Source organism: Myodes glareolus, chromosome X (genome assembly GCF_982192425.1).
Source record: "Myodes glareolus chromosome X, mMyoGla1.1, whole genome shotgun sequence".
NCBI classification, from domain to species: Eukaryota; Metazoa; Chordata; class Mammalia; order Rodentia; family Cricetidae; genus Myodes; species Myodes glareolus.
In genome coordinates, this window is record NC_142053.1 from 50,298,128 (window position 1) to 50,325,098 (window position 26,971).

The 26,971-nt window shown below is 38.9% G+C and overlaps 1 protein-coding gene and 1 non-coding gene across 2 annotated transcripts in view; one reads left to right on the forward strand and one right to left on the reverse strand.

Annotated features, from left to right (window-relative positions):
• The window catches only part of Il1rapl2 (interleukin 1 receptor accessory protein like 2), a 577,524-nt gene that overhangs the window by 335,429 nt on the left and 215,124 nt on the right, over positions 1–26,971 (reverse strand). The gene's annotated exons all lie outside the window — the stretch shown is intronic.
• Positions 17,319–17,425, forward strand: LOC125415803 (U6 spliceosomal RNA). The gene has a single exon (XR_007236688.1). It is a non-coding gene; the product is annotated as a U6 spliceosomal RNA (small nuclear RNA).

A 26,971-nucleotide genomic window follows, 5' to 3' on the forward strand; every position in this document is an offset into this window, starting at 1 on the left:
AAAGTTTAGAGGCATGTACTAGGATAGATACAAAGTCAAAATGACATATCCTAAAGTAAATAAAATATTTCAGGTGGCTACACTTGAGAAAATTCCCTCCAACAGTCTAGTTATCTAACTCTTCTACCCCATTTAGACTTCTGCCTCCCTCAGATGCAGAGACAACAGCTGCTGCAAGTCACAGTGTGTCAGGTGAAAGGATGCGAAGTCAGGCAGCAGCAGGTCTGAGAAGGAGCCTGCCCAAGCCCTTTCTCCCAAACCTAAAAGAGAAAAGGTGGACCATGAATAACAACTGTCCCACAGTAACTCAATTCAAATGTCTCACCAGCCAACTTCCTAAAGTGCTCTGTGTTATTCTTTTGCGGTCACTTTAAGAATTAACCACGCCCACCCCAGCTACCCCGCCGCCATCTTCTCTCTCTCTCGTGTGTTTGTCTTGTGTCGTGTGTACGTGTGTCTTTGTTCTCTCTATGTTTTTCTTATGTCTCTCTGTTTTCCTCTTCTTTAAGCAATAAATGTCTCCCTCTTCTTTAAATAATACTATGTCCTGTGAGCCTTTTATCTGCCGTAACCGCCTGCCTGAGTTCCCGGGCCGCATGGCGCTGCCACCCTGGAGATCTTACAGGGACCCACAGCCATCCTTGTCGGACTAGAAGTTGCTCCGCGAGTGGCCCGGGGCATCCCATCATCATATTCTTTTTAAAGAACAATACTCTGTGGCACCCATTAGAGAATTTGTATTTGTAATTTTTTTAAAGAACGTGTTCTTGCTGTTGCAAGAATCATGCATTTATAATAGGGAAAGTTCACTTTTGCACAGAAACTCTTTGAGCATAACAAATAAAATCAAAAGTGTTTGTCCTCCTTTTAAAACGTACTATTTTGTAATCTTCAATTCAGAGCACCCTAGAGTGACTGGGGTTATCCAGGCTTTTCTAATTCAAGGTTTAAAGTGGCCTAAGAGGGCAAGGTAAGGAAAGCATCCTAATAGGAATTTCAGGTTTCAAGGTGACATTTAGGAAGAATACTGGTAATTAACGCATTCACTTTTCACTATGCAATCAGCAAGTATTCAAATGTTAGCTCTATAAACAAAGATGGTGTTTTCTCCCTGTATTCAGTTTTGCATTCCTGCCTAGCTATATTCTGCCCTGCTATAGGCCAAAGCAGCTTTTTTATTAACCAGTGGTAATAAAGCATATTCACAGCATACAGAAGGGCATCCCACACCAGTGTTTACACTGAGGAGATACCAAATAAAAAGAGGCAGAATCTACTACTGAGAACAGCAGGGAGGAGAGACCTTTTGTCCAAATGTCTTGGGACAGGCTTCTGTTTTAGTTATGGTTTTGTGGTTGTTGTTGCTGCTCCCTTTTTAAAAGTTCCTTGAAATGTAATTGAATTATTCTCCTGTCTTCCCTTTCTTCCCTACTACCTCTTCCAGCTCCTTCCGCATTCCTATTCAAATGTGTAAGTAAACAAGCACAACCAGCGGAAGGCCACAATGGCGTTGCTTATAGGATATCAGGGCTGCCACCTTGGAATTTGATAGCCAATTAGAGGTTCAGTTGCCTGTAGTGTTTTAGGGTTGAGGCCCCAGGAGATTTCCATCTTCAGCATTGTCAAGTCTGTGGGGCAATTTTACTGGTACTTCTAAAAGATGCAATCTCACAACAGACTTCCTGGTCCTCTGGCTCTTACAGTTTTTCTACCCCCTTTTCCTTGATGTTCTCTGAGCCTTAGTTATAAGAGTAGTCCTGTAGATGTCTTTAACTGGAGCTAGACATTCTATGATCAGTTGCTGTCTGTATTCTGACCAGTTGTGGTTTTCTAAAACAGTCTCCAGCTGCTACAAAGAACAGCGCTCCCCCCCCCCAGAGGTGAGTACTGTACTTATCTGTAGGTGTGAAGATAAGGCATGACACTTGCCTAGTAAAGTGGAAGTATTTTGAGGTTTTCTGATAAGATTCATGACTTTACTAGCCTTGGGTAGTTGGCTATTTTTCCAGTACCAGACACAATTTTCTACCTATTGAGCATGCCTTAAATCCAATTAAACAGATGTTGGTTACCAGCAACATAGGAGAACTACTATGGCACCTTTAGGGTTATCTTACCATACTGATCATTGTTGTGGTTCTTAGACATCACAGCTTGGTAGGACTATTGGTTGCTAACCTCTCTTGATAGTTCAAATAAGAGGGACTCCTTTTAGTCCCCAGGGATGAAAATTTCAGGTCATATCCAGCTCAAATCTACCAAGTCCGGTGTCAAAAGTGCATGATATCTTCAGGAATAGGGAGTTACCTTTAGCATCTGGAAGGCAACCAAGTGCAACAACAATGGCCTATATTGTTTGGGAAGTCTGTTGGACCTTCCTGACCAACAACTGAAAAGCTTTCTCATACCAGGTACTGGAAATTCCTGTCAAATTGCCGATAGCTTTTGGGGGATAAATGATTAACCCAAATAGCATAATGTCATTTTACACACACATACAAACACACATATGCATTATATATAGTGCATATATATATATATATATATGTATATATACACAAATCCACCCTGATTATACTCTTATGTATTATTTTCCTCTTCTCTCCCTTCTCTATTAAATTCCTTCCCCTCCCCCAATTAAAGTTCCTTCCTATTTTCTTATTTCACTCCTCTTCTACTTGTCCCGTCTCTAGCATCTCCAGTCTATCTTTTTTAGTGTGTTTTATTGAAATGATCTAAATTGTATCTGGGACATTATTGGTGATCACAGTCAGCAAAGTTTCACTCTTTTGTTTTTTACTCCCTGACTTAAAAAATTGAAAATGTTATTTTCATGAGAATAATTAGGACTTGGAGGAGACAAGGTCAGTACACTTGGTCAGCTGCCTTTCCTCTAGATAATGCGCCGGCTCACAAACTAGCAAAAGAAAAATTGGAACGGAGCAAAGGAGAGTCCCATGGAATAAAAAAAAAAGCTGCTTGGTGTCATTTATTTTCAAACTACTTGAATCGTATCCATGTAAGTCTGCTTAAGGACAGGCAAAGATAGTTAAGAGTGCAGCTGCAGTCCTGACAGTTCCTAGAGGGGAGACTGTCAGTCTTCCAAACGAGATCCCTCCCCTTGCCTATATCCTCAATTTCCCTTTTCCTTATTCTTCCCGCCTCTCACCACACTTTTTCCCTACCTAGCATTTTTCTTTTCCTGCTTGTCTTTGTCACAAGTCTGCCAGGTACTTAAGGAGAAAGGGACATCTACTTCCCTGGTGGCATTCTTCACAGAGTTATTAGGGCTCGAACCTAGATAATCACCTTTACATCCTTCCTCACCCAGGGCTGAGCCATAATGCCTTCAGTTAGGGTTCCAGGTTGTGACAATTTCTCTGGACCAAGATGAGGTTTAAACTTCCCTCAGACAGGCTGGCTGAGCTCTGGAGCCAAGGACTCCAGTTATCTGTCAGGGAAGACAGCTGTCCTGGATTTCTTTCAAGTCTGACCCTGCTCTGGTGGCTCAGTTGGACAGAGACTCAGAGTAAACAGCACACACCCAGCTGGTCGCTAAAATAGGACACCCCTGGGTGGTGTCCCAAAGTATCAGGAGGCATTACAGTGCTGCAAACAGAGCTAATTAAGCAACAGACAAGCTTGCAGGGAAGCAGGATGAGGTGGGAAGAGAAGGCTTGTCACTTCGCAGTGCTCCTGCTAACTGCTTACCTAGAGTTTCCCCTAGATGTCTCTCCCTGGTTTCAATGTAATCCTCTGTGTGATTTCATTTCTCTCGCCAAGCATGTCCTGCTGTTTTTCTCAGTGATCTCATTTCCACAAGGATTTCCCAGCCATGTCTGCCTTTAAGTAGATGACACTCTTTCTGTCCAGCAGAAGCCTGTGACAGTTGTTCAACCTAATTGTGAAACTGATAATTTGAATAGGCCAATGGGCCACATTGACCAAACTTCCCAAACACGCCTATATTGAATGAATAATTGCTATCAGTGACTTTTCAAAGCATTAGTATTTTGGTTGTGAGCCTAGCCTTTAATGGCTGAGCAATCCCTCCAGTCTGAAACACCTTAATGTTAAGTGCCTAACTATGATACAAGTTCAAGGAGGCCATTTCAGACAAAACTGTTCAGTGTAGCACACCTGAAAATTAAGGAAGAAGTACTGATTTTAAATTTCTGATATAAAGGTAGCTTTTCATTGCAATTGTGTTGCATGCTATGTACAGTCCTTAGGTCTTGAGAAAGCAAAAGAAAATATCCTAATAGATCAAGCATATGCATAAATATACCGTGTTTATTATTGCTAGACGTATATTTTTGGGGGGGTTCTAGAACTTTGGTTTACCATATAAGAACTTGGGGGATGGAGATGTGACTCAGTGGCTAAGAATGGTTGCTGGTTTTATGTTGAGGTTTTTGATCCATTTAGACTTGAGTTTTGTGCATGGGGATAGATATGGATCTATTTCCATTCTACATTTTGGTATCCAATTATGTCAGCACCATTTGTTGAATATGCTTTCTTTTTTCCGTTTTATATTTTTAGCTTATTTGTCAAAAATCCAGTGTTTGTAGGTGTGTGGACTGATATTCAGGTCTTTGATTTGATTCCATTGGTCCTCCTGTCTGTTTTTATGCCAATATCAGGCTGTTTTCATTACTGTAGCTATGTAGTAGAGTTTGAAAACTGTGATTGTGATGCTTGCAGAAGTTCTGAACCTCATAGAAGAGAAATCGGGAAGTACACTTAAATGCATTGTCACAGAAGACCACTTTCTGAATATAACTCCAATAGTACAGACACTGAGAGAAACAATTAATAAATGGGACCTCCTGAAGCTGAGAAGACTCTGTAAAGCAAAGGACATGGTCAACAAGACAAAACGGCAGCCTACAGGATGGGAAAAGATCTTCATCAATCCCACATCAGAAAGAGAACTGATCTACAAAATATGCAAAGAATTTGAGAAACTTGACATCAAAAGAACAAATAATCCAATAAAAAATGGGGTACAGACCTAAACAGAGAACTCTAAACAGATGAATCTCAAATGGCTGAAAGACACTTAAGGAAATGCTCAACATCCTCAGCCATCAGAGAAATGCAAATTAAAACAAGTCAGAATGGCCAAGATCAAAAACAATGTTGATAGCTTATGCTGGAGAGGATGTGAGATAAGGGGAATGCTCCTCCATTGCTGGTAGGAGTGCACATTTGTACAGCCACTTCACAAATTAGTATGGCGACTTCTCAGAAAATTAGGAAACAACCTACCTCAAGACCCAATAATAGTGCTGTTGGGTATATACCCAAAAGATGCTCAATCTTACCACAAGAACACTTCCTCAACTATATTCATAGCAGCACTATTTGTAATAGCCAAAACCTGGAAACAACCTAGATGTCCCTCAACTGAAGAATGAATAAAGAAAATGTGGTACATTTACACAATGGAGTACTACACAACGGTAAAAATAATGACCTGCTAAAATTTGCAGGCAAATGGATAGATCTAGAAAAAAACATAGTGAGTGAGGTAACCCAGACCCAGAGAGACAAATATAATATGTATTCACTCATAAGTGGTTTTTAGACTTAAAGCAAAGAAAAACGAGTCTATAGGCCACAACCCCAGAGAACCTAGACAACAAAGAATCCCCTACAAGAGACATATAGGGATCTACATAGGAAGAGGAAAAAGACAAGATCTTCTGAGTAAATTGGGAGCATGGGGGTAATGGGAGATGGTAGAAGGGGAGAGGGGAGGGAGGAAGGTAGGAAAGTGGAAAAGTGTATAGCTAAATAAAAACACAACACAACAAATCAAAAAAAGAATGACTATTGTTCTTCCAGAGGACACAGACTTAGTACGTAGTACCCCTGTCTGACAGATCACAACCATCTGTAACTTTGGGTCCAGGGGGTCTAATGCCCACTTCTGTCCTTTGTGGGCATCTGCACACATGTACATATAGCCCCCATATATATGTAATTGAAAACAAATTTTATGGAACTTTCCATTAAGATTTTCCACAGATGGAATGGGCTACCTTGATTTATTTAATGATCACATCAAGGTCTTAGTAAAGGTCAAAGGGTTGTACTAGCTCAGGAACCCTGGATTGGTGAATCAATAAATCATACTATACTCTGTAAGTACTTTTAGACCTACAAAACAGAAATGTCAGAACAGAGACTTGCAATAGCTTTCATTGCTGTAGTGAAACACCGAGAACACATTAATTTCATAGAGATGGGAGGTTTATGTACCTCCTACTTCCAAATGTTCAAAGTCCAAATGGCATAGCACAGGCTAGGCTAAAAGCCATTACTTCACCGTGCCACCTAATATCAGCAGAGAGTATGAAGCAGCATGCAAAAGAAGGCTCATACTTCAAACCAGAAAACAGAGAAAGGGGGACAGTAATATTTCTCATATAAGAACTTACTCTTAAAGAGAGGAAGGATTGTAAGAGCCAGCAGAAAGTATCAAGGTCATTACAAGGGAACCCACAGGAACTATCCTGGGCTCATAGGGGCTCACAAACTCTGGACTGACAGCTACCGGGCCTTCATAGGACCTACACAGGCCCTCTACAGATGGGCGACAGTTGTGTAACTTGGCCTATTTGTATTTTGACTCCTAGCAGTGGGATTAGAGCCTGTCCCTAAGGCTTGAATTGGCTTTGGGGAACCTATTCCCCATACTTGATTGCCTTGCCCATCCTTAATACAAAGGGAGGAGCTTAGTCCTACCTCAACTTGATATGCCATGCTTTGTTGACCCCCATGGGAGGCCTGCCACTTTCTGAACAGAAACCGAGGAAGGTGTAGTGGCATTTCAAATACATTTTAATAAATAAAGACTGTCTGAAGACCTGAGAGTAAAACAGTCCTACTGGTCAGCCTTACAGACCAGGTTATAGTAACACACACCTTTAATTCCAGTAGCCATAATGACACACACTTTTAATCCCACTAGGCACACTGGTTGCCATAGAAACTGGGCGGGACGTGCCTTTAATGATGCTGGTGCATGCCTTTAATCCCTGCCCTAGACAGGGATATAACGTGGGAAAGACATCTCTCAGATGCAGTCTCCTTCTGAGATTCCAGGAGGCAGGATCGCCATTTCAAGATGAGGATAAGATAAAAGCCAGTGACTGTCTGTTTTACTTTTCGGATCTTTAGGTTGAACCACAGTTTCTCTATCTGAGTTTTTATTAATCATGCTTCAGGCAGTGAAGGGGCAGAGGAGAGCCTGGGTGGGGGTAAGAGAGCTGCCATAAGCGTGTAAAATAAATGAAAAAAATTAATTAATAAAAAAATAATGTGAGAAAGAAAGAACTCACTCTTGGAGACTCAAAAGTCACATGAGAAACATCTGAATGCCTTTTGAAGGCAACTTTCTAAATGTCCAAGTACTTTCTAGCAGGATCCATCTTCTCAAAGTGTCAATCTCCCAGTTCCACCACCCTGTGGAAACATCTCCAAGTACATAGATCTGGGGCAGGGGTGCTCAAGCTATAACAGAGTCTAATGCTGTTCTTATTGTCAACGACTGCTTTTAATTTGTACATTACACATAGACAGTCTTGAGGATCAGTGGACCAAGTGACTAAATAAATTAATTTCTCTAAAATGACAGGTTCTCTTTATTTGAGGCACTTAAAAGAAAAAGAAAAAAAACCTTTTAAGGCCAGATTTCAAAATACTGAGTTAAAGTTATTAATAAAAAATATATTTGAAGGCTGTCATAGTCAAGAGCTCACAGGAACCATGTTTACCTGTACAACACCAGACCTGTACAACACTAGACCTATACAACATTTTGGCATAAATGGAGAGGTACTCTCCATGGCACGCGTGTCTTACTGAGGATCTATGAAGTATGGATAATAAAAACTCAGTGACAGATATTGGGTTTCAATCTGAAGATCGGGAAAGCAAAGCAGCCAGTCACTGGCCCTTACCTCGAACTCAGTCCAAAATTGGTGATTATGCCTCCAAGAAACCTCAGAATGAGACTGTGACCGAGAGCTGTCTCCTCCCACCTTATAATCCTCTCTAGTTCTGGGATTAAAGGGGTGCACCACCACTGCCCAGTTTCTATGATAAGCTAGTGTGGCTACTGGGATAAAAGGTGTGTGTCATTGCTGCCTGGTCTGTAAAGCTGACCAGTGTGGCTGTCTTCATGCAAGTTTTATTTATTAAAATACAAATGAAATGTCACTACAGAGCTATTGGAAATTGGTAGTTTCTGAGAAGGTAGAATCATTTTTATTTATGGAAGATATTGGTAGGTTTCCCATGCTCCGTTGGTTGGCCAAACACCCATGCAATTATGGGCAGTACTAACTAAACTTAATAAGCTATCAAAAATAAAAGACATATGTTTGTGAAGGGACAACTGAGAGAAAATATGGGGTGAGTGGAAAAGGGGAATTGGGAGTATAGGTATGTTTGTATGCCATTGTATACATGTATGGAAGTCTCAAAAATGAAGAAAACTTATAATAAACAGTAGATAACAATAATGTAAATGTTTTAAACAAAATGAAGAAATTAAACAACATAATATATATATATTATTTCTTCCTTCCATATTAATCTTGCTTTATAACAGTTTGAAAACAAAAATAATCTGAAGAAACCATTTCATGTTAATTCTGATTAACTGTCTACTAATGTAAGAAAAAAAGGGAATGACAAGGTGAAGAACCATCTGATGCAAGATGTAACTGACACTAAAGCTTCTAGTTGATTTCATTTATTGACTCAAATATTCTTTATCAATGTGGAGTTATCTCTGGGCAAAACTTGCTGACTCTGCACTTCTTCAGCAGCTTTGTACACCACACTGTCAGCAAAAGAATGTGTATAATCATTGGCACACACTTGTACTGATACTGGCATTTTTCTCTTGGTTTGAAACAAATATAGCATTTTTCTTTACATCTGTTGCCTTCACATGAGGATGTGTTTGTGATCATCCGCTCAAAAAATAGTAGCATGCAAGTCTATTTCTGGAACACTACAAACAACATCCCCAATCTCGATTCAGTAAAATTCTGGCTTTGAAGGAGGCTTATGTAAATAGATGTGGGATCCTTCATAGATATAGACTGAAGACACATACTGAAGTAATTGATTATGTGGTGACTGTAAAATGCTTGCTATACTGAAAGTTTATGCTATTGCAATCCATCCATTTTTTTTTCTTAGAAAGTCAGGAAAATCTGAATGGACACCTAGTGATTTTAACAAAGGGTATGACTGACATTTCTAGAGATAGAGTGGGTTAATAATACAGGCCAAATTTCACAAACAACATTTTCTTTTGTTTTGGCCTGTTTTGCTTTTTTAACAAAACAGTATTTTTGAGAATTATTGAAATTATTATAAATATTTCATTGTCAACTGTTTTAATGGACTTTCTTGTATGGTATTCCACTGATTACTATGGAATGAGGTAATTAGTGAAAATTTAACCAAGAACACACACACACACACACACACATATATATATATATATATATATATATATTCCTATACTGCCATTCCATTAAAAAGCCAATGATTTTTTCCCTGTAGATGATTAATAAAAATATTCAAATAACTAGTATTTGTTATTATTTATTTATTTTATTATAATTATTTATTATGCATGTCCTCACTATGTTACAAGTATTAACATATTCATGTTTTCATATAAACATCTATGCTGTATTTTCATGGAGTCTTCCACAACAAGCAATGATGATACAAACTTCAAGGACAGTCAAATGGTAAACTAATTTATCAAAACAAAATAATTTCACTAAAGTGTGGAGAATTTTAACCAAGAACAACAGGATTTGACCTTATCACTTGAGAACATTTTACAAAATTTAATAATTACTCTTATATTTGTTTTTGCTTTCTTTAGGGCTTTTGCCAAAATTGCTTGTCGAACAATTGATTCATTCATTCTTTTTCTATTAACCAGGTGTTGACTACTTAACTATATGCCAGACACTACTGTCAGTTTCAGAAATTCATGCATCAGTTAATGCTTTGATCAGTTTAGAGCTCACATTAAACCTGAAAGGATAACAAAAGCGTCAATCTTCCTCAGTGTACTTTGTGGTAAGAGAGACACGTGTAAATACAAAAAACAAATGTGCAGAGGAAAGAATAATTAGAGACCATTTCAGTAAAAAGACATTATTGGTATTATTCCTTGACAAATGAGGAAGAGTAAAGCAGAAAACAAGAGAAAGTATACAGATATTTGTAGACTAGTCACATAATCATACAGATCATATGGGCTGCATCTTAGGGACTGAAGGAGAAAAGAAAATAGGACTTGTTATCATTTTCTTTTTTCATATATACAGGTGGTCTGATCTAACATACTCTAACCTTTTTAAAGGATTTTAAAAGCATTCATATGTGGTGTAAGAGGTCCTTCTGTTTATATGTTGCTTTCATTGGTTGAATAAAGAAACTTGCCTTGGCCTATTGATAGGGCAGCACTTAGGTAGGCAGACAGAACTGAATTCTGGGAAGAAAGGCAGAGAGAGAGAGAGCTGCCATGGAGCTTTCAGGTCAGACATGCTAAGCCACGAGCTCGTGGTGACATACAGATTATTAGAAATGGGTTGAATCAAGATGTGAGAGTTAGCCAATAAGAGGCTAGATATAATGGGCAGGCAGTCTTTAAATGAATACAGTTTCTGTGTGATTATTTTGGGTGTAAGCTAGCTGGGCAGCTGGGATGACAAGCAGCCCACTCGTTTGTGTTACACATATGTATGTGTTTGTATATATGGATGTGAATGTGGAGCCTGCAAAGGTCAGAAGAAGTTATTAAATTCCCTGGATCTGGAGTTTCAGCTCTTTTGAGCTTTCTGACATAGGTGCTTGGAATCAACTGCGCAAGGGCAATGAACTCTCTTTGATGCTGAACCATCATCTCTTCGTCCAGGACTCTCTGTTTCTTGACTTTAAAGTCTCAGTTTCCCCCCTTTATCCTTCCACATGTACATCTGATAAACAACTTCTGAGCTTCTATTTTAAGACAGGGACTAGGGTAAATAGTATTAATGAGGCCCCAAAGTTACATGAAAGGAGCTATCACAATGGACAAAAATAGTAAAAACGATTAGTGGCAGTGTGAATGATGAATGTTAACTAAACAGGTACTCTTCTTGCAGAATTTTCTAATATTATCACATAAATCTCATACAAATGCAATTTTTTTGTCAGCAATCAAATAGATGGTAGTGGCTCATAATTTTATGTATTTTAGCTTTTTCTTTGTTTGTTGTGGAGGGAGCATCAGGATATGAATGCTTTTTTTCTTGAGAATACTCTTTACTCCTGACATCTTAGCATAGGGATAAGTGCTCATTGAGGACTTGCTAATTATGGATGTAGAAAAAAGGAGAAAGATGATTTTTACAACTTGATAATTGGAGGTTAGATAGCAAGACTTAGAATAGGAGACCAGGAACTCAGAAGAAATAGTAACTTGAATATTGATATTTGATAGAAATAGAAGGCCTATGAAAGAAAAAGGTTTGATGCCTTACTGGATTTTTAGTATATTATATTTAGAATTTGGATTGCACTAATCAAAGGTACTCTGCTTTAACACAGTTGGTATTTTCCTCGTGACAATAAGAAGCAAATGAAACTGAGGTAAAAGTGATGCACTCTCCTCTTTAATCTAGGAAGAATATGGAAGGAGGATGCTTTAGGGAATTGCTTTAATCAACACAAGTGATTTACAAGGCTGGTATTGGAAAATAGTAAAAGTAAGCATTAGTAGCACAATTTAAAATAATAGCTTATATCCATTGCTAGCAATTATGCCAAAATACACTTTATACTGGTTGCCTTTCATCTTCATCAGAATTCTATGAAGCAGTACTATCATAATGTCCACTTTCCAGAAATAGATTTTGAAGCACAGAGAAATTAAATGACTAGATACCACTAAAGGTTTAGCATATGGTAAAAGACATGTGTAAATTCGGTAGTCTCATTGGAAGCATGATACAGAGGCAAAAGTGGAAACACCTTGAGTGTTGTGATAGAGATAAAATGGACCATTGGAGCATAAGATACAAATTTGCCTAAGGCAAAAGAGTCAAGTACACAGGAATTGTGTAAGCTTTCATGTGGTTCAGTAAAATGTATCACCTAGTAAAGACATACTTCCCCTCTAAGCCTATTTTTGGTCTGATACATCTGTATCTATATGTGTATCTAAAGATAACACACTGAACCTAAAACACTTAACAAGGTATTTGGTATTTCGAAGTTTAAATAAGCAGATCAATCTTGATTCTGAGATCAGCATAGCATGTGTAGCATTTTTCTAATACCACATTATACTATTCATGTTCCAATTAGAGATATGATTCTGTTTCTTGAGAATTAATTCAGTAACTTCAAAAAGAAAGGCTTTCATCTTCTTCTAAGAAGATGTAGAAAGGTAATGCTATAAGGAAAACACAGAAACAAAATCCCGAAAAACAAGTTTTCTACCATAATTTTTGTTGCTTTCCTTTACAACATTCCTATTTAAATGCAGATTGTAATTCACATCTAAGTAGAAGGTAGAGTTTTTTAGCTATTAAAATGCTAATGAGGTTAACTTTAAGTCAGAAACTATTTTTGAAAAGATGGGAAGGCTGGAAAATTCACTTTAAGGTCATTTAAGATTTTGTCAGGAAAAAGAAAAACCCTAAATTTATTATTAGAAAAAATATGCACAAAACATTGGGCAATTATACATGTGTGTGGCTCAACATTACACTAAGGGACATAATATTTCATCTTGGTGTTGTAAAAACTAACATTCTTGAGTGCACTTGTATCTCTGGATAGCTTCACCTGCAGCAGGGAGGGGAAAATGACAGATTGTACAAATACTTCTCACCACTGGGCCTACTCACTGGAATGTGATGGATCACACACGGCCCTAACACAGGATGTACAGAATGGCTGCAGATAGATTTGAGACTGCCTGAAAATTTCCTAAACTTTTGTTTTTTCCAGCAACCAAATTTTAAATAGTGACTCATATTCTCTTCCAAACTGATGCTTTGTAATAGTGTTCTCATGCCTATTAACCCATGATTACAAGATATGCCTCTAACTGAATTCAATTAAAAAGTCCTTGTAGTTATTGAGAAAAAGTTGAATGCTTAGCCCCAAGGAAAATACTAATCCTATCCTCTCCAGAGTGCAGAAGAACACTGGGGAAGAGGGAGAGGAAAGAATGTGAGAGTCAGAAGACCCATAGAAGGGCTGCAAAATGCCACTGTCTGGACAAGATGCCATTTCAGTGATGAACTCGCCAAAGCTATGTATTGATTGTCCCCATGAATGAGCAGATTAACAAACAGGCATGGATTTGGGAAGGACTCAGAGAGCTGTAGAACTCATAAGAACAAGTATAACTAGTAGGAAACCAAAGTTACTAGCTGATGGTAGAAATGTTTCATATTGGTCCATTTGTGCTATTCTTTAATATATCTTAGCCTTAGTCCATTTTCTGCTCCAATAACGCAATGCCACAAACTGTGTAATTTATAAGCAACAGAAATTTATTTGGCTCACTATTCTAGAGGCTGAGAACTCAAAGAATATGACATTAGCACCTGATACGAGCTTCTATGATGTATTACAGCATGATGAGAAAGGTAAGTGGGGACTTGGAGAGATGATTCAGAAGTCAGAAGCACTGGTTACTTTTCCAGAGGACCCAGGTTCTTTTCCTAGAACTGACATGGCATCTAACATCCATCTGTAACTCTGATTCCAAGGAATTCATCACTTTCTTCTAGCTCCTGTGGCCACTGTATGCACATGGTGCACGGACACACATGTAGACAAAATACATCTATACATAAAATAGAATAAGTTCATCTTTTGTTTTAAGAAAAGGGAAGTGGGTATATACTCAATAGGACTTGATAAGGATTGGGTTTATCCTTCTATTAGGACTTTATGCCTGCCAATAATTAACCCACTCCTATGGTAAATGGAGTTATCCATCAATGCTTTATAATCTCTTGAAGTCATCTCTTAATGGCTTTACAATGGGAAATAAATTTCAATATTAAAAATAGAGGAGACATTCAAACCATAGTAATGTCAGTTCAAGTTTTGTCTTTCTCTGTCATGCTTTACTTTAGTCCCATGTGTCCTATCTCTGTGGAAATTGAAATTGTGTAGTAAATCAGAAAAATGAAAAATGTGAGTCACCAGAAAACTTTTTAACAAACTTCAAGAAAAAATTGAAATTCATCTTTGAATATGAATACAGAAGCTTTTTCTGTTATGAAGACAATGCATTATTGGGCTATTTATCCTCAAAGGTTTAAATATATAACTGCATATACACTAGATGCCCTGTTGTGTTTTCTGTGGCTGTGACAAAAACAGCCTGGGGAAGGAAGGGTTTACTCCTCCTTTGAAGTTACACTCATAAAGGGAAGCCAGGAGATTATCAAGGCAGGAACCTGGAGGCAGAGACTGAAGCAGAAGCAGTGGAAGAATGAGATTGACTTGCTTCCCATCATTTGCTCAGTTTGCTTTCTTATACTCCCAGGATCAACTGTCCAGGGGTGGCACAGACATGCCCACAGGCCAATCTAATGGGGTCATCTTCTCAACCAAGTTTACATTTACATTGAGACTCTAGGCTATGTTGAGTTGACAAAACATCAACCAGGACACTAGAAAAATCTAAAGCTGTTTATTTTAAAAAACTTTAAAATTGTTGGGCAGTGGTGATGCACACCTTTAATTCCAGAACTTGAGAGACAGAGGCAGGTGAATCTCTGTGAGTTAAAGGCCAGCCTAGCCTACAAAGCAAGTTTGAGGATATCTAGGACTGTTTCAGAAAATAAATTTTTTTGAAATAAATATATTTTTAAAAAGCTTTAAAATTACTTCAATTTATTTTTCACCATTTCTAGCCTCACCCTTCTCTTCTTATTTTTTTTAAATATTTGATTAAATTTCGAAAATGTTATACAAGGTATTTTGATCTTATTATCTCCTTCTTATCCTCCTAAGCACTCACAGATCAATCTCCCTCCTTGTTCCTCCACTCAACTTTATGACCTCTTTTCAATAACACATTCAGCCTATTGTGCTGCTTACTAGTATTTTAAGGCAAATACACCTTGAGTAATTAGTACATTAAACCAATCTGCTTAAATATCCAAAACCTCATTGGATCATTTCACAATTTTTAATACACATTTGAATATTTATTCTGTGTATAGTTTTAAATGGCAGTGATAAATAAAACATACACTGAACTAATCATTTGTTAAATACTACAATTATTTTATGTGTATGGGTATTTTCCCTGCATAAATATGTTAGAAAAATACTAACACTGATGGGCTTCAGAAGAGAAAAAATGCAAAAACTTGTAAGTTCAAATTAAGGAGTTCAAAGTAATTTCTGGGTATAGTAGGATAAAATTGGAGGATTTGATATATAGAAATAATATTCTACTCACCCACATTGGTGCTGAGTAATATAAATATAATTTGAAGTTTATAGATTACTTTGAGTTCTGGTACCCACAGTAAAATATAAAGTAAAACATATTAAACACTAATTTACTTTATTTAACCTAAGATATTAAAAATATTGCCATTATAATACAAATTCAACATTAAAAATGAAGAGATACTTTTTTGACATTTTATTCCAAGTTTTCAAGATTCTGTGTATATTTTACATAGAGAGCAGATCACATATTTTTACAGGATCATTTGCCCTATGTGGCTAGTTGTTATCATACTTACTAAGTCACACTTATAAAATTCATTTTGCCTGCTGTGCAGAAAGTAAATTGTTGAGGAATGAACAAAAGAAAGTGTAATTTATATCCTATGGAATCATTGCAAACTCAATTACTTTAATAGAAATGTTTTACCTATGGCTGTGTATGTTAGGGTTCTAAGATGAAGCTCAATGGATCAAATTCTAGGTATTGTCTAGGTTATTTTCCTTCCAGAAGCTCCAGGAAAAAATTAATTTACTTACCCTTTTCGGTTTCTAAAATTTACACAAATTTTCTGATTTTATTGTATTATTGCTCTATCCCCAAAGCCAATCTTATCAGACCAACTCTATTTCATTTGGCCATCTTTCTTGTCTTCTAATTTCTGACTTCCTCTTAGAGAGTCACTGGGCTCATCTATCTATGCCTGTATGATCTCTATATCTCCAGCTGAGTTGGTCAGCATCTTTAATTTACTACTGTAAATGCTGTATCTCTGAGGGGGAAAGATTTTCCCAATGGAAGTGCTACATCTCTGAGGGGGAAGATCTCCCTAAGACAAGTGCTACTGTTCTGAAGGGAAATGTATTCTAGCAGTTGGGAGCTAAGGAATACTACGAAGTCACACTGCACAACAAACCTCTTACAAGAAATTTTATTGGTGGAGACACAAGAGAGTAGCTACCTCTGCTCAAGTTAGAAGCAGCAGGGAAGTGAATAAGAGGGAGACTTTATATAGGATTTCTTGGGGGAGGATGGAGTTGTCCAAGGTAGAGATTTCCAGGGTTAGGATTGGTGGGGTTTCAAGTCAAACTCAGGGATTGGTGAGATTTCAAGCTCAGGGACTGGTGTGGGAGAATTGTCTGTATTCTGTCAATCATATTTTAATAAAACGCTGATTGGCCAGGCAGGCAGTATAGGCAGGAAAGCCAGACAGGAAGTAGGGGTGGAGTAAAGAGACTGGGAGTATTCTGGGACACAGGAAGTTCCTCTGCCATTCCTGCGCAGACCACCGAAGAGGCAACATGTAAGCTGACAGCTGAAAAAGGTACTGAGCCCGTGTGACTAACATAGATCAGAATAATGGGTTAAGATAAGTCATAAGAACTAATAAGTAGCCTGACCAAATGGGCCAATCAGTTTATAACCTTATGGAGTCCTGTGTGTGATTTTCTTTGTTGCTTGCCAGCTGTTGGGGTACCAGGAGGGACTGAAACCCCAACAAGCCGGCCCTCATGTTACAAGGGACTGATGGATTTTGGTACATTTTCATACCTGGAAATGGTCTCACACCTTTTATCCTGCAAGTATCATTTATGCAACCTAACATATTCACATGTCCTGTGAAATAGAGCGGATTACCTTTGGTTGGTTGCTTTATTTTTCTTACTATCATTCTAAACATGAAACAATAGAAAAATTACTGTTTTATAGAAGAACTATCTTATGACAAAGCAAAATGCAGAATTATACAAAGTAGAAATTAAGTAGCAAACATCATCATATAATATATCACATGCTCACTTTGGCAGCACATATACTAAAATTAGAATGATACAGAGAAAAATAACATGACCTCCAGGCAAGGGTGACTTGCAAATTCATGAAACATTCTATGTTTTTTCACTTTTCTTTGAGGATGTGGTGACAGATAGGCTTCCCATGGGTCAGTGGATGATCCAACATCCATGTGCATATGGAAGTACTGATTACACTCAGTAGGTTGTTTTTTAAAAGGATATGAAATTAAAATGTTTTGGAGAATGTTGGGCCAAAATTATCTCAGGGCCTGTACCTCGAGGTCTGTAGGACAGAGAAAAGCCTGGCTCAAGTTTGAGAGATAGTCTCAAAGTTACTGAGGATGAGACAGCAAAATTTAGGTAGATGCCCCTCCAGCCAGAGGATGCCTGTTGGCTGTCTCTCATTGACTGGAGGTACCCCCATATCACACAATGTCACTTAGCCTATATAAATTGATGATCACACTAATAAACCGAGTTCCTTCTTTGACTTGACTCCCTATCATGTCTGATTTTCCTTCATCGTGGGGATGTGAATCTGATTGTTCTGCATCATGGGGCTTCAGAACGGGTGGATAGCACACTCACCTTTCCCTGGGGAATAAGGCTAAGGAGGACTGGCAACTGGTGCCAGAACATGAGGTGACTGGTCCAAGAGCAAAGCGTTTGTGTGAGTGGAACCCCACAATGGTTAATGCAACTTACCACAAAAATGACCCAGAACTTAAGGCACTGAGATATATGCTACTATCCCAAAGCCTGGAATTATCAGATCAAAATGCAATCCAGGTAGGAGAGGATATAATTACCCTGGACACCTGGAATCTTTTCTCATGGGACACATGGAACTGGGTGGAAACTGGTCAAAGAAAGGGAAAATCACTTTGATATACCCACACCACACACTATTTACAGCTCTTAAGGCATGTTTTCACCCCACTGCTCTGCCACCCCAAAGGTGGGTAATGAAAAGGTCAAAGATCGGGAGTGGTCTGAAGAATCCAAAAGAAACCAATTAACCAAAAGAATTGGAGAAAAGGAGACAGAAAAGCGGGAAGAAAAAAAATGAGTGCAATTTACTGAAGAGTGGTCCCAGGGGGAAGGAATAAGGCAGGCAGAGGCAAAGACAAAAAAGAAAGTAAATAATGCCTGTGACAAGAAGTGGTGGCCTCCTTATGGCCCAGCCACCCTGGAAAGGATAAAATGGGAAAGGGAAATGGGACAAATAAGGGGACTCCATCTTTGCCAGGAGGAAATGAATATACCAACCTTCGGAAAGAACTGCAAAGTTGAGACTCTCACACAGAGGAAAGTGGGGTGGAACATCCTGGTGGTCCAAATCTTACTCACACTGAGGACTATAGGTCTAAACTAAGGTTTGGACTCCAAGCCTTCTTGGTCAATGTTGTCCCCAGTCTGGGATCCTTGAGAATCTAAGGATCTGAATGAATTGAGGAAGGCAGTAGCTGAGGATGGCCCCAGCTCCCCTTGGGCCATGACCCTCTTTCGGGAGGTAGCCTACCATCCTTGTGTCCCCAAGGACTGGTATGGTCTGGCAAAGGCTACCCTGGGGGAATCCTGGTGTGGAAGGTCCTTCTGTCTATGTGTTGCTTTTATTGGTTAATGTATAAAGAAAACTGGCTTGGCCTATAGCAAGGTAGAACTTAGTTAGGTGGGAAAAACTAAAATGAATACTGGGTGTAAGGAGTCAGGGAGAAGCCATGGTGCTGCCACCAGAGACAGACGTGTTGAAAATTTGCCAGTAAACCACAGCCTCGTGGTGATACACAGATTAATGTAGAATATAAGAGTTAGTCAAAAATACACTTAAGCTATTTGCCAAACAGGATTGCAAATATTACAGTTTCAGTGTGGTTATTTCGGGTCTCAGCTGCTGAGCAGTTGAAACAACCAAACAGCCTTCCTACAAAAAACTGGTGCCCAACATGGTTGACTAACTCCATGTAAAAACCTAAGAAAGCTTGGAAAGGAATTCTAGACACTAAAAAACAAAGTTCTGTCACATTTTATTTTCAGATGGACTCTGCTTGCTAGCAGCAGGCTGCAGCTCCTTTAAGAGAGTCTTCCTGATTCAGCAGTAGCAGAAAAAAAATGAAATTCTGGCTTTCTGGGCTGTGCTGTCAGCACAACTTTTGGCTCTTTCAGAAGGCTAAGCATTTAAATGGGGTTTGTGAACAGAGTGCCAGAACATGCTTAATGGCAACACAGACTAGCTATGTGCATAAATATGGGCCTGTGAGCATGGCTCTCAGAGGCAGCAAACAGCTCTGCCATGCTGGACTGGGCAGAGCAAGCAGACAGGACCTTGTTTGCCCTAATTTGTGTGCCCTACAAGGCTGCCACTTAGGCTTTAAGAAGTGCTTAGCCATGGTCAGAAAAGGATTACACATACATAATAAGGACAGATTCAGATATATAAGACCTGTAAATGAGACACAATGTGTTTAACAAATGTACATAGGCTTGGGAGAGAAAAAAATGTATAGACAGTTATGAAAAGAAGTAAATGGTTTAAAAAAATAAAGTCTTTAAAGAAACATAGGCAGTCATAGATTAAAGAAGTAAAGATAATAAAAAACATTAAACTTGTAGAAAAAGTAATAAAGTAAAAAATAAACCATGGAAAGATGAAAAATACAGAGAAAGTCTGGATTATGTTTACTATTGTTTTTTCTTTGAATTTTTGACTTCAAAGAGATCTTTGATTCTCAGGGCTGCTAAGATAAACCTACATAAAGGTATCTTGACTTCAAAATTTGGATCTAAGGATATGTTGCTTTGAAAAAGAGATTCTTCTTTTGTTTCCACAGAGGATGAGAACCTGTGGAATCCTTATAGACTAATGTGGTTTGATGGACCAAGATCCCTTGAAAGGTCACCTTGAACACCCTTCATAAAATTACTTTGCCCAACAAAAAGCAGGAAGCAATTTGGAGAGAACTATGCCCATAGTCCCAAGTATTGTTTATAAATGTTTGTTTACATTTAAAGAGGGATATGCTATAGTGATTTGCATTGGTATAGATTTTGCTTTATTAATAGAAATTTAATGTCAATTTTGTTATATTACATATATATATTTCTGCTATTGATTAATGTATTATGTTTATGTAGCTCATTTAAAAATGTAATGTATAATTAAGAAGTATAGGTTAATAGAGAATCATCTATGATAGTCAAACTTGTAGTCATGTTAGTTAGGTTTTCTAGATATACACAGATATATTTCAGTTAGATAGGTATCCTTCAAATCTTTCATAGGCTTTCAAAATAGAGCATTTAAAATGTTTAAGAATTTAGGACTTTTCATGACAGTGAGATACGTCTGCTCCTGGCAGCACAATTACTTCAAGAGGAAGATGGGCATCAAAGAGGCTCTTTATGGAGTTTGCTAGCTATTTGGGCAAGAAACTGCTCTTTCCTGGACTGCTTGATGGTATTCTGTGTGAGCTGGACATGTAGTGACCCACAGTGAAATGACTGCTGAACTTGTCTAAAGGTGAGATGGTCCTTCAGAGTTCCTGCTTCATTAAAAAGTCTGAAAGAAAATACTGTAGGACACAGAAGAAAGTGACTGACAAACTGCCAATATGAGTAGAACTGTCTTTGAAATTTCCTAATTTATAGAAAAGTCCGCTGGATACTATGGGCCTATAGGCTAAATATGGATGCCCCAATGGCACAGAAGAACTTTGGTGTCTGTCCAGGCAGTGTGAGATGTCTCTGTCAATTCTAGAGATTTGGAAGTTGCTTACAATGGACTTCCTGTTTACATAAGTAATATCATATCCTTTGGAAGTCTTTGATGGAGTTGAAGCATATGTAGTTATATAGTTTTCCTTAGTTATGATAAAAGATAAAATAGATATAAATATTGTAACTGTAATACTTGCTTAATAAATGTTTTGTTATATGTAATTTTCCTATGTTAAAGTTAAAAACTTCCTTTATATTTAAACAGAAGGGCTGAAATAGTGTAGGAGGTCCTTCTGTCTATGTATTGCTTTTATTGGTTAATGAATAAAGGAACTGTCTTGGCCTATAACAAGGAAGAATTTAGTTAGGCAGGGAAAACTAAACTTAAATGCTGGGAGAAAGGAGTTGGAGTCAGGTAGAAGCCATGGAGCTGCTGCTGGAGACAGACATGCTGAATCTTTGCCGGTAAGTCACAGTCTCGTGATGATACATAGATTTATGGAGATGGGTTAATTTAGGATATAAGAGTTAACAAGAAATACGCTTAAGCTATTGGTCAAACAGTATTGCAAATATTACAAGTTCTGTGTGGTTATTTGGGTCCGAGCAGCTGGACTGAGTCTGTGCTGCCAAGCAGCTGGAACAACCATGTGGCCTTCTTACAACAGGATTCCAATACGTTAAATAGATGGCCTTCTTTAAGGAGGTCTGTCACACTAGGGCAGAGTTCAGTAGAGTGGCCGACCCCCCAATTCCCATCACTTATCTGATAGTAACTGGTACAAGGGAAGGCTTTTCCACTGGGGTCCAATAAACCACAATTGCATCTCCATATTGGGACCAAGTTAGATAAGCAGGCCTGGAAGCCTGGGCCAAGTTAGAGGAGGAACCTACTGAATCACCTAGCTGGCACAATGCAAAAACCAGGGTAGCCGCTTCCAGACTTTATTGTCCATGTACAGACTAGTCTTGAGAGGAAATTCCTCCCCCCCACCATGAGTTTAGAGACCCCTAGTCTGAGATGGTATGAACCAAGATGCTAGGATGGGTTATGCTGGCCTTAGGGAAATGTCCATGAGTCAATGGGTTGTGGCATTTCAGAATGTTGGGACCCAGTCACATACCAACCAGACTCTTGTGGTGGCCCTTCAGGCCCAGACCCAAGTTCTAGCCTCTTCTATTACCACAAAAGTAGAGGCCACTGTCTCCAGTTTCCCCCTCCCATTAGGTGGATACCTGGTAAGCCAGTATGTGTGGAGCAGTGGCCATTACCTGAACTTAAACTTCAAATGCTCAAGGGAAATGTATGTTTGTGACTATAGGCACATATTCTAAGGCATATTGGGCTACGACCCACTTAGGGGAGAAGGCAACCCATGCCAAAAGCTATTTCTTACAATATTTTGCTATGTTGGGACTACCACAACAGGTCAAGACCAACAACAGCCCCTGTTTTATAAGTAAAGCATTAAAAGAATTCTATTCTTCCAGAGATAGAATATATCTCATACTACCAGGATCCCATACAATCGTCAGGGTCAAGCAATTGTTAAAAGGCATCACCAATATCTCAAAGAGGTCCTTATAAAACAAAAAGGGGGAGAAGTCTCCCTATCTACAACTGCAAAAGGTGTAATTAACCATCAATATTGTAAATTTTCAAAAATCAGATGAACAAAATAGATTCCAGAAACATTGGGGATTTCTACCAATGAGGCCCTGCCTAAAGGATAGGTGCAAGGATCCTCTCATTACCCAATGGAGGGGCCCAGATCCCTTGTTGACACAGGACTGAGGATATGGATGTGTCTTCCCAAACAGAGGGGAAACACCTCTTTGGCTACCCACTTATAACTGAAAATTTCTTCCCATCCCTCAGGACAATGGGAAAGACCAAGCTGACCAATACAGAAAGAAAGAGATCATGTTGGACAACCCTTAAATTCAAACACAAGAAAAGAAAAATCACCATTGTCCAAGGGAGACAGACCCTTGAGGAAAGTGTTGCTCCTATGTGCCAAAAGGCAGAGGTCAAACATCAGGTTAGGTCACCATGTCCGGGGTGTTGCTGTTTGAGAAGTCTGGTTTAGGATCCCTCCAGTGCCAGAGCTCAACAAGATCCACATCACCTTCTATGTTTGCCCTATATAAGGTAAATATTTTTTAATTCCTTTTACGTGTGTATATGTAAATTTTAGAAAGCTTCTATGGTAGTAGGTTCTCAAATTACTCCTTTTAAAGGTCTTAGGAATTATTTACTCCTTCTCATATTCTTTCCTCTTCCATGCTTTCCTTTCCCCAAAATAAATTTAACCCTTCCTGTCCCACTAGCTGACTGAAGTATAGAAAAAAAGAGACTACAGAATATCCAGTTCTAAATTTAACAAAGATACTACAACCCTCCACCCAATGTTCATCTATAATTGTAGAAGGGGAATGAAAAGTAAATAAGAGTCAGGGTAGTGGAAAATTATAAGGAAACAGCATCATTTGAACATAGTAGAACTATAGGTAATCACAATGATCGTGACACCAATTATAAGACTTGTGCAAACTCAAGCTAGACCAATTCTAAGCATGGAGAGGGGAGTTGGGCATAAAATCACCCCTACCTGTGAAGCTATTGGTTATTGCCAGTGGCTGGAAAAGATAAAGTCATTTTTTTTTTCTAACAGTATAGCCCTTGCTAAATTGACCACAAATTAGTGAATGGTCACAAATCTAAGAAAGCATCTTTAATAAATGGTGCTGGTATAACTAGATGTCAACCTGCAGAAGAATGAAAATAGATCCATATCTATCATCATGCACAAAACTCAAGTCCAAATGGGTTAAAGACCTCAACATTCATCCGACCACATTGAACCTGATAGAAGAGAAAGTGGGAAGTAGTCTACAAGACATGGGCACTGGAGAGCACTTCCTAGGTAGAACCCTAGTAACACAGACAATAAGAGCAACAATGAATAAGTGGGACCTCCTGAAACTGAGAAGCTCCTGTAAAGCAAAGGACACTGTCATTAAGACCAAAAGGCAACCTAATGATTGGGAGAATATCTTCAACAACCCCTCATCAGACAAAGGTCTGATCTCCAAAATATACAAAGAACTCAAGAAACTAGACACTAAAACTCTAATTAACCCAATTAAAAAATGGGGTACTGAACTGAACAGAGAATTCACAACAGATGAACTTCGAATGGCCAAAAGACACTTAAGGTCATGCTTAACCTCCTTAGCGATCACAGGAAAATGCAAATCAAAACCACTTTGAGATACCATCTTACGCCTGTCAGAATAGCTAAACTCAAAAACACCAATGAAAGCCTATGCTGGAGAGGATGTGGAGTGAGGGGAACACTCATCCACTGTTGGTGGGAATGCAAACTTGTGCAGCCACTGTGGAAATCAGTGTGGCGCTTTCTCAGGAAACTGGGAGTCAACCTCCCTCAGGACCCAGCAATTCCACTCTTGGGAATATACCCAAGAGATGTCCTATCATACTACAAAAGCATTTGTTCAACTATGTTCATAGCAGCACTATTTGTAATAGCCAGTACCTGGAAACAACCTAGGTACCCCTCAATAGAAGAATGGTTAAAGAAGGTATGGAACATATACACATTGGAGTTTTACTCAGCAGTAAAAAACAATGACATCTTGAATTTTGCATGCAAATGGATGGAAATAGAAAATGCTTTATTGAATGAGGTATCCCAGACCCAAAAAGAGGAATATGGTATGTACTCACTCATAAGTGGATTCTAGCCATAATTTAAGGACTTCGAGCCTATAATTCGTGATTCTAGAGAAGCTAAATAAGAAGGTAAACCTAAAGAAAATAATATAGTTATCCTCCTGGATATTGGAAGTAGACAAGATTTTCAGGCAAAACTTGGGTGCACGGGGGTGGGGGGTGGGGTGGATGTAAGGGGAGATGGGTAGAGAGAGGGAAGAAGGGGAGGATTGGGGAAAGCTTGGGGGAATGGGGTGGGTGGGATGGAGGAAGGGTGGATATGGGAGCGGGGAAGTAAATATCTTAATTAAGGGAGCCATTTTAGGGTTTGCTAGGGACTTCTCTCTAGAAGGGGTCCTAGATCCAAGGAGAGGTCCCCAAATTGTTCCTTGGGCAGCAGAGGAGAGGGTGCCTGAACTGGCCTTGTCCCATAGCCACACTGATGAACATTTTGCATATCACCATAGAACCTTCATCTGGCGATGGATGGAGATAGAGACAGAGACCCACATTGGAGCACTGGACTTAGCTCCCAAGGTACAAATGAGGAGCAGAAGTAGGGAGAACATGAAGGAACTCAGGACCATGAGGGGTGCGTCCACCCACTGAGACAGTGGGACTGGTCTATTGGGAGCTCACCAAGGCCAGCTGGACTGGGAGTGTTGGAGCATGTGATCAAACTGGACACTCTGAACGTGACTGGCAATGAAGGCTGACTGAGAAGCCAAGGACAATGGCACTGTATTTTTATTCTACTGCATGGACTGACTTTGAGGGAGCCTGGTTTGTTTGGATGCTCACCTTTATAGACCTGGATGGAGGGGGGAGGACCTTGGACTTCCCAAGGGGCTGGGAACCCTGACTGCTCTTAGGACTAGAGAGGGAGGGAGAGGTGGGGAGGGGGAGGGAAAAGGGAGGTAGGAAGGAAGTGGAAATTTTTAATAAATAAAAAAAGGAAAAAAGAATATTTTGGTATGCAAATTTGTCCTCATGTTTTTTTTTATTTATTTACTTATTATGTATACAATATTCTGTCTGCAGACCAGAAGAGAGCACCAGACCTCATTACAGATAGTTGTAAGCAACCATGTGGTTGTTGGGAATTGAACTCAAGACCTTTGGAAGAGCAGGCAATGCTCTTAACCGCTGAGCCATCTCTCCAGCCCCTGCCCTCATGTTTTTTTTTAAAGCTGCATAAAGTTAGATATAAAAGCTGAAAGGTTCTGTTCCTGTCCTGTAGCACCCGTGCCACTACAAGATGGTATGCAAGCCAGGAACCAGGCTTGAGACTTAAAAACACGTAGACAAAGACAGACAGGGAGACAGATGGATGGACATGGGTCATCCTTGATACAGGAATGCCAAATTTATTGTGCTCAGGGGCAGCTTATATAGGGCTACTTAGCCATGCCCAGCTCTTTGGATCTTTCAGCTACAGACTCGATCTCATGCTCAGAGCAGCTGCAGGCACAGTGTTTAGCTCAGTTCACTCCAGCAAGCAAAGGGTCTGAGGCAAGCAAAGAATGTCAAGGGGCCAGGAATCTGCAGCTCCCAACAGTTAGATGCATGGGAAATGAAGGGTAGATCAGGAAAGAGTTGGGGGAAGGTGTGGTGATTTGAAAGAAAATAGGGAGTGTAAGTATTAGGAGGTGTGGCTCTGTTAGATTAGGTGTGACCTTGTTGGAGGAAATGTATCTAATCTTCACAAAAAACTATGCACGGACCACATTGTTGCTATTTATAAAGAGATAATAAATACTTACAAAAGTAAAAAAATAACCTACCACAGTCAAGTTGGCTTTATCTCGAGATACAAGGATTGTTCAACATTCATAAGCTAATAAATGTGATGAATTATACAAATGGACACAAAGATAAAAATTAAATTGCCATCTCATTAGATTCCAAAAAGGCATTTGAGAAAACTCAATGTTATTTCATGGTAAAAAGTTCTTGAGAAAATAGAACTGGAGAGAACATACCTCAAAATAATAAAGGCTTTCGATATGACAAAGACACAGACAATATTATCATAAATGGAGAAAAACCTGAAATCATTCTGCTAAAAATCAGGAATAATATAAGATTTCCCATTATCTCTGTTCATTTTCAATGTAGGGCTAGTAATAAATTAAACAAGAAAATGAAATTAATGGGATGCAAGTAGCAAGCAAAGAAGTAAAATTATACTTATTT